Below are 9,674 nucleotides of genomic sequence, written 5' to 3'. Positions count from 1 at the left end.
GGGTCGACCGCCAGACAGTCTTCGGTTGTTTGGACCTTTTTTGTAAACTTAGTTAAGCTGTTCCTGATGTCCCGAGTCCAGTCGTCTACATCGGCGATGGGACTGCTCGAAGGGGGGCGGGATTCGCTCCATTTGTCCCAGTCAGTGAGTCGCGCAGTTCCAATCTTCTTCTTGTATCTTCCGGTAGTCAGGCTGGTGGAGAGGATATAGTGGTCGCTACCCAGGTGCTGGTCCGTATTACTCCAATTTGGATTAGCTGTGTTTTTTACAAGCACAAGGTCTGGGCAGGTATCTCGGTAGACGCTGTTGCCCAATTTGGTTGGGAACGCAGGGTGTGCTAGGAGCGTAAGTCTCTCTTGGGTAATTATTTCGCCCAATTTTCGACCCTTCGGTGTTGCCTTCGGGTATCCCCACAAAGGGTGCGGGGCGTTGAAGTCCCCCCCAATCACGCACGGAGCTTTGCCCGCCAGCGCTAGGAACCTTGTAACGAGATGGCCTAGCCTAAGGTGTCGGTCTTTAGGTGGGCTGTAGACGTTTAATATGTGTATGGCTTCCTCACCTCTCCTTAGCGGCAGGAGAGTGATGTAGCAATGTGATGTGTCCTCGATTACATATTCGTGCTATACGGCTGTGTAAGATTTGTGAGCTAGTATCGCAGAGAATTTGTCGTGCTGGTATGCTTTGTAACTTATTAGCTTCAACCCTGTTGCAAGTGGTTCTTGCAGCAAGATCACTGCCGGGGGCTCTTTTGCGTGCGTGATGTACATGCTAAGGGCTGCTTGTTTCCGCTTGAATCCCCGGCAGTTCCACTGCCACAGCGTTACTCTTGAATCGGCTGACATGTTTGCTCAGTGTCTGATGGATCGTCAAAGATCACAGGTCTAATGAGTCTAGATTTGTGCTTTTTTTCAGGCAGTTCGTCACGAATGGCTGCAATTGCGGTTTCCATGTAGTGTTTGGTGTTTACTATGCTTTCGCGTGTTTCAGGCGTTTGATGTTCTACACACTGTTGGTAGGCTTGGAATTCGTCTCTGAAGGATCTGAGCTCCTGAATAATTTGCTGATATATCTCCCCTAGGACGGGTTGGGTTGCGGGTGCGTTTTGAGCTCCGGAATTTGGTTGTGGGTTCGCGCTTGTGTTTGTGTGCATGTTGTGCTCTATGGCATTGAGGCGTGCGGTGAGTGTAGTCACCATTGCTTGTAGTTGTTTGTTCTCCTGTCTGAGTGACTCTATAATGTTGTCTTTCTGTGAGGGAGGTGAGGAAGTGAGGAGGGGAGGCCATTCTGCCCAGCTCACCTTTGTATCCGCAGCTCGGGTGATGGGCAGATGGGACTGGTCTCTGGAATCGGGAGGCTGGCCCGTGGACGTCTTGTTTTTGGTGCTCCCGTGGTGCTGCCGCTGTTGCTCGTCCTGGCGTTCTCGGCCCCCCCCCCCCCCCCCCCCGCTGCGTCTCGTGACCTCGAGTTGGATTGCATTCTGTTTGAGGAGCGGCAGCAGGTGCGTCTCTGAAGTCTGCTCCTGAAGTCCGAAGTCCGAAGTCTGCTTTTGTCCGTGGCCTCCGTCGCGGATGTTGGTTGTGGTCCTCCGGGTCTTGGCTGTGGTCCTCAAGGTGGGCTGTGGTAGTTGATTAAGTTGTGAGTTTGGGTTTGAGAGTAAAACTTCTCTCCACAGTCTTTGGAATAGGTCTTGTGGGGACCCTTGCACAGGACGCACATGGGCTTACACTCGTGTATTCCCTCGGTGAGCTGGTTACCGCACAGTTGGCATAGTGGTTTTCTGGGTTGAGGGCAGCGTCGATTCTATGCCCTGGCGTGCCGCAGTTGAGACATGCTGGCCTGGTCTTGCGGTAAATGTAACAACGGCGCTCGGACCAGCCGTAGTTGATAGTGAACGGGACTCGGTGTCCAGCAAATACTACTACCGCCGAGGATGATTTTCCGAGTCGTCTTGAACCTAGGATATATGGTGGTCGAGAGAATACAGGGCATGAAAGATGGAGTCATCGCTCACGTCGGGCCTGATGTTGTGAATCACCCCTTTGCAGACCTCTTCGGGGAGAGTGATGTAAGCAGTAATTGCGAGAGCTTTGCCGTCCAACCGGATGTGAGTAAGTGCGGCAAGGCGGTGCGCGTCTGTCTCGTTGTTTGTGCAAACAATGATGATATTCTGCTTGCTGAGGATTCTAAGCATCGGCCGCTCTTGTAGCTGAGTGGTGAGAGTTGCCTGTATGCCCTCTTCAAGGTCGAAGTAGCGAGCAGCAAAAGTCATTCGAGGCTTCATCACTATCTTGTAAGTGAAGTTACTCAGGTTGGGTAGCCGGGGGAGCCGGGGGAGCCTGGGCGCCCGGGTAGCAGGTGCCTGCTGTTGCGTGGCTGGTTCTTTAATCGGTGATGGTGGTGGTCGTGTAGCATCGGCGAGGTTCTTGCGGATTTGGGTATTCCATCCAGAGGTTGATGGTTCCCCGGGAGTGACTTGCAGAGGCGGCTGCATTTGAGCTGGCGCAATGGTGGTATAATACATTCACGGGGGGTCATATCCTCTCACAGGTAATTCGTGCGTGGCGTTATTAGCCATGGCGAGGCTGGCGGCGACATGGCGAAGTGAACGCTACCATTCGAACGCAGCTGCTCCGAAGCAGCGGCGGCCCGGCGGAGAAGCGTCTCCGCAGCGAAGGTGCTAGGCTTAGCTCCCTGCCTCGGGCGTTAAGCAGTTAAGCGGGCGAGAAAGTGGCAATTCCGGACGCACCGGCTCACCAGTGGTGTCAGTCGATGCAGGGACTCGAGGTAAACCCGTTGATGATAAACTCTTGACGATTTGAGCAGGAATTCGGTAATACTGGGAATTAAAGGCAGAGCCCATGTAGCGTGCGTCCGCTCGCGGTGAACGCTAGCAGCGCCCCCTCGCTTTGGGACGTTAAACTCCCCAAAGCAACCACACCAACCAACTTATATCTTTCCCCACACCTCTTTCCCTTTCAGTCGCGGTCAGGTGTCCATCACGAAAAGAAGTGGCGTCCGTGTGCTGTGCGATGTCAGCGCACGTTAAAATCCCCAGGTGTTAGAAAATACTCCGTAGTCCTCCACTATGGCTCCCCTTTCTCTCTTTCCACTTTCGTTCGCACGCTCCTCCCTTTCCTTACGGCGCGGTTCAGGTGTCCAAAGAGCAAGTGTGACAGGTACTGCGCCTTTCCTTTCCTGTGAACCAATTATTATTATGTCCATCACGAACTGTGAGAGTCTGCGCGCTCCATTCCTACACACCAAATGGCAATTTTTACACTCGGCCATCATAGCAGCGGTGGTGCAGTAGTTGCCCGACTACTGTCCCCGAGGTCACGGGTTCGATCGCGACTGCCGGCAGCTGCGTCCAACTGCTGGGCAGCTTTACGGCCCGCCTGACTAAGGCTGCGCTGAATCTCACACACCCTAGCCATAGACGAGCCACGGCATACCACCCGCAAACCAATGGCTTGATGGAGCGATTAAACAGAACTCTGGCCGACATACTGTCTATGTACATGAATATAGAGCATAAGACCTGGGATCAAATTCTACCATATGCCACGTTCGCGTGTAATACGGCACTTCAGGAAACGATGCGGCTCACTCGTTTCGAGCTTGTCTTCGGCCGTAGAGTGACCACTCCCCTGGATATAATGTTGCCCGTACACCCCAACGACGAACATGGGGTTGCCCTGGACATCGGTAGTTTTACTCAGCGTGCGGAAGAAGCGCGGCAGCTGGCAAGGCAGTGCATATACCTACAACAGCAACTAAACGCTGGCCGCTACAACAAGGGACGGCGCTTCGCTGCCTACGAGCCTGGATACTATGTCTGGATTTGGTTGAGCGTTCGTCATCGTGGGCTGTCTGAAAAGTTGCTGCGCCGGTACTTTGGCCCATACTGTGTCCTCCATCGCATCAGCGACGTTACTAACGAAGTTGAATCCACGACCCAAGACCCCTCAAACCGAAGACGACGCACGTCTACTGATGTAGACCTCGTCCGGATGAAACCCCATCATAACCGCCGCGCTGACTTATCTTGAGACTGATGACACCCCGTTTTGGGGTGCGGTCTTCCCATACCAACCTAGCATACTATCTGTCAGTCTGTCAGCTCATCGCATCGAGGCGATGCTGCCAAGAAGTGGGGCTATGACATGCCATTCATAGACGACGAAGAAGAATTGAACGGGCGATTGGGAGAAGACGACGAAGTGAAGCTGTGCTCCGTTTCGTGCTGACCTGACTGGTTGTCGGTGTTACTCGGTGTCAGAGTGCTTTGAGTGTGCCGTTACGTTACATTATCACAGTCGCAAGTTGAGGCGCATCTTTAAAATATTTAAATGAACGGTAAGGAAAGGTTATAGAGAATGCCATCCTTTGTCGCCTTCGCAAACGCTACCGCAAAACCTCTAAAGCACATATCTGTACGGCTTTGTTCGAATAATTGTGATTTGGTAAGGAACCTATGCGACAGAGTGAAAAAATGAGACTCCCCCCCCCCCCCCCCTCCTGCACAAGCGATTGTCAAAATGTTGTACGCCATTGCGTCCCACTTGAACGTTAAGCACGTAACCTCTACGTTTTCCTTGTGGCGCCCGTGGACCTCTAGGAGCCAATGACCCTCTTGTAAGCTGCGAATGTGGTTCCTCAAAGAAGAAAGACAGCAATGAGTTTGTGCCTAGTAATTTCTGTACGAAGGAAAGGGTAGTAGAGCCCACGCACATTTTGCAGACCCTTTTGTCGTTTTGAGTACGTGTGAGTGGACGCTGTCACCGTGCACTGTCGGTGTCATGAAGGAAGAAATTTGACACAGTGTAGGAATTGGTACGTTGGTTATAAATGTGTGCAAAGCTATACATTTTGCCCTAGATTAATTTCAAATATAAAATAGGAACCACTAATGTACCGCTGTAAGTTTGCAAATTTTGCCTATATAAAAACACTTGAGTTCGAGAAAGAAAATGACAGATTTTTCCTTCTCAACACCGCCGTCAGTTAAGACAGTCCGTAAAAACGATTTGGTGTGTTTTTTAAAATAATGTTGAGGAAATTAAAATGTTTGGGTAGTATTTGAAGTACTTTTTGAAATGTTCTACATTTCGCGCACAGCAATAAACTGAGATATGAGTGTAAAACCTGGTTATTTAAACGAAACGAATAAGTTTATTATGAGGATAAGCAAGTGTTTGAAACAGCTTCCAAAGTAACCTCACATGAAATTACCGAATTGAGCGAACTTTTAAAGCGCATTGTTAACGAAGCTTTGATTTTAAAACTACTGCTTTAAGGAAAATAAGTTAAAAATATTACGGCTGATTTGCATAAGTAATCAAATGCGAAGTCAGTGCGTAGCACTGCTTATCTCTGCTATATTTTTTCATCGCTTGCAGACATGCAGCACGTTGTCCCAGAGCTTCTAACGCACGTTTATTCCTCTTCGCTCCTGCATCCATTTCACGACGACGCTCGTAGTCTTGAGCAGTTTCGTGAGCAGACTTGGCACGTTTCCTCATTTTTGAGCTAGATTCTTGCACCATTTAGCTGCAATATCAGAATCTGTAGACGCACGGTCCCGATGCCTTCTTAATCATTGTACTTCAGTACGTCGAACCTGCGCCGCAGCACCAGCCGGCCCGGCTTTATCTATTGTTACGAGGTGAAAACGCGCGGCGCAGCCGCGTCTTCAGCTTTCTTTACACCATCTTCAGATATGAACGAAGACTGGCACAGTGTACCCCTTTACAATACAATGCTCTGCGGCCGAAAGTTCTAGAGTGGGATCATAGGGTGAGAGAAAGAAGAAAGAGGGAAAAGCTCTCGAAGGGGAGCGCAAGTTAAGCCGCGGAGGTGAGCACTAGCTGCTTCAAGACGCGGCGAGTGGCTGGGAGCCGAAATCCAAGGAGCACCGTGCGGGAACGTCTGCTGTCCGTGAAGGCTGAGGACTGAATGATGCGAGGGGAGAGATGCCGAAGTTGAGGACGGGAGAGCAACACGCAACTGCTCATTCCAGAGTAACACGAGCTTGTGCAACGGGGCCCAGTGACGGCCGCCACAACCGCAACAGACACCCTCTCTTACTGTCTTGCGCTCTCACTGGCTGCATCTATGCTGCCACTCCGCCCTCTCAGAGTTACGTCACATCATTTGGGCGTGCCAATTTCACTTCCTCCTCTTCACGTCCACGGAGAGACGGATGGACACTCACCCGCCTACTCAATGCTGAGCCGCGCGACGCGCGCATCGGCACCTTCTCTTTCTCCACTTCCAGTTCACGAAAAGAGAGAGAGCGGCTTCGGACAGACATCGGCGAAATGCATGATTGCGGCTAGTAGTGCTACACACTAAAACCTTCCCAGCATAAGGCAACGGACACTACACGCTGGATTGAAACAAAATTTGATCACGTACACTTATAAGAACATTTCAACTAGCAAAAAACGTTTGGGTAGTGACGACTTCAAAGATACACAGATAACACCGAAAGAATAAAATGAAATGGAGATCGATACAAGGCGTGACAGTACCGTATAATCAGTATACAATCAGTTAAAATCTAACAATGCTATTTCTTTTGCAGAGAAGTGGGTCGAAAGAGAGATTTTAGATTTAATTTATGCCAGTCATTTAATATCATATTTATGATGAATTTCTGCGTTTTTCGCATGTGATGATCACAAATTTTGTGTAATGCATCAAGCTAAGGTTGCAGATGTGTAACGAGCAGGAAATAGGAGAGGGCTAATTTCGCATTACTAGAACGTAAGGGGTGAAAATATGGCCGCTCGGTGAATTTTCTTCTAGCGGTAAGATGGTGGAGTCAATTTGTTTAGGAAATAATGCGCTCTGAATTCTTGAGCACGCAGATGAAATGAAATTCACTGCTTTCTTCATGGCAGATTTTATAAGACTGGAAAAGTCATACTGGCAAGGATGTAATTTCAAAGAAGCTTATTCTAACATGGCTCAAATATATCTAGTGCAACCCTGTGATCTTGTGCAAGAGTTTGCATGGTGTTAAAAGCACCCTAACATGCGAATAATTCTAAAAGCTTTACCGATAATGTAATATTCGCGAAAATTCAAGGAGATATCATAATCTGCGTGAACGTCCTTAGAAGAATCCAAACCCCGATATTCAACACATATATTGTGTGTTCTATATAGATTTTGAAACGACTACATAACACGTTCCAACTTCAAATGCTTCATTTTCTTTCACACACATTTTTAGACACAGCACTATTCCGTTTTTTAAACCACTTCAAAGGGAGTGTACATTGTTCAGGTTTATTTTTATTGATAGTTCAGTCGTCTGCAAAAAGAAAAATTCCTGAGATAAATATACCTGTTGTGTGATTTCTATACTGATTGTTTCTGTGAACACATATCAAATTTCCTGCTGACAGCAAATTCGAAACAGCGAAATAAACATTTGAAGGAGCTAAATCTCAGCCATAGCGGACACATCATCATCATCATCAGCCTTACCATACCCACTTAAGGGCGAAGGCCTCTCTCATATTTCTCCAATTAACCCGGTTATGTGCTAGCTGCATCCACTTGACCTTTGCGAACTTCTTAACCTCATCCGCCCTCCTGCCTTTCTGCGGCCCCTACTACGCTTTCCTTCCCTTGAAATCCTGTTTCTTACCCTAAGCGACCATCGGTTATCCTCTCTTCGCACTACATGTCCTGCCCATGCCCATTTCTTTTTCTTGATTTTCGCTAAAACCTCAGTAACTTGAGTTATTTCTCTGAGCCACTCTGCGCGTTTTCTGTCCCTTAATGTTACCCCTACCATTTTTCGTTCCATAGCTCTCTGCGTTGTCCTCAACTTAAGCAGAACCCTCTTGGTTAGCCTCCCAGTTTCAGCCCCATAGGTCAGTACAGGTAAGTTGCGATAAGCCGCAATGTTAATTCATTATCCTGCTTATTGAATTAAATGACCTGTTAAGCGGGGATCCAGGAACTGGTAGCGGGCACTGGTAGCGAGCAGAACTAGAGCAGGGGTGGCCTAACTTGCAGTCAGCTGGTCCGCAACCTCACTTCCTCTTCCTCCTTCTCAGTGATCTGCCCACTTAATCGGAACCTCTTCTTTACAGTCTGGCTCCCGCAGAAAAGAGGAGCCATCCTGGCGACTCAAGGAGATGAAAGGAATGAGGGATCGTAGTAAGGCTTCAAACGGTCGACGTGAACAATCTCACGCCCACGGCGGCGAAGGTCGGTGGAAGCGGCTAGCGGTTCAACTAGGTAATTCACGGGAGAAGTCGGTTGGAGCACTAGGTAGGGTCCGTGGTACTTGGAAATAAACTTGGTGGTCGGACCGGGTGGTGTCGACCCAGAGCCACACGTAAAAACCGGAAGAAAATTGGCTGCTGTCGCTGTGCTCTTTTTTCTGGGTTTGCTCGTCCGAAGTGAGTGAGCGAGCCAGTTTGCGACATTCTTCAGCGTGCCTGGCAGCTGCTGAAAGCGATGTATACTCTGAGATATCAGAACGGTAGGGAAGGATGGTGTCGAGTGGAGACGAAGGTTCACGCCCGTACAGCAGAAAAAAATGGCGAGAATCCGGTAGTTGCTTGAACGGCGGTGTTGTAGGCGTAGGTTATAAATGGGAGAATCTGGTCCCAATCGGAGTGATCGGAGGCGATGTACTTGGACATCATGTCACCTAGTGTGCGATTTAAGCGCTCTGTCAGTCCTTTGGTTTGAGGGTGGTACGCGCTGGCTGTCCGGTGGATGGTTTGACATTCGCGTAGGAGCGCTTCGACAACCTCGGATAGGAAAGATTTGCCTCGATCACTTAGAAGTTCACGGGGGGCACCGTGCCTCAGGATGAAATGATGAAGAAGAAAGGACGCGCTAGTGGGTCCGGTGGCATCCTGAAGTGCTGCTGTCTCCGCATCGCGAGTGAGGTGATCGAAGGCCACGATTATCCAACGATTTCCTGCAGGTGTGTACGGCACAGGTCCATACAAATCGATTCCAACACGATCGAATGGTCGGTATGGGCACGGAAGGTGCTGTAGTGGAGCCGGCTGATGGAGACGAGGCGGCTTGCGACGTTGGCAATCGATGCACGAATGCAGATACTTACTGACGAAGGTGTACATACCGCGCCAGTAAAAGCGCTGTCGCAACCGTTTATAGGTTTTAAACACACCCACATGGCCACACTGCGGATCGTTATGGTACGATGCGCAGATATCACTTCGGATGTGGCGAGGTACGACGAGCAGCCACTTACGGCCATTTGGCATATAGTTGCGTCGATAGAGAAGATGGTCACGAAGGGTGAAATGCTGCGCTTGACGACGAAGGGCGCGAGGAGCCGGTGAAAGCGACGAGTTCGTAAGAAGATTGATTAGTGATGTAAGCCACGGACCCTTGCGCTGTTCTGATGGCATGTCGTCGATGGACAAGGAAGACAAGGCGGAGCTGTAGGCAGGGGAAAACGAAGCGTCAGGCGACACTGGCGAGTGAGATAAAGCGTCTGCGTCGGAGTGCTTACGCCCTGTACGATAGATGACTCGGATATCATACTCTTGTAGTCTAAGCGACCAGCGGGCGAGACGGCCGGTGGGGTCGTTTAGTGAAGGCAACCAACATAAAGCGTGGTGGTCCGTAACAACATCAAATGGGCGCTCATATAAGTATGGCCGAAATTT

This window comes from Amblyomma maculatum, chromosome 4 (assembly GCF_055883805.1).
Source record: "Amblyomma maculatum isolate TAMU_Amacu chromosome 4, ASM5588380v1, whole genome shotgun sequence".
Classification (NCBI taxonomy): Eukaryota; Metazoa; Arthropoda; class Arachnida; order Ixodida; family Ixodidae; genus Amblyomma; species Amblyomma maculatum.
Note: the sequence above shows the minus strand (reverse complement) of the source record.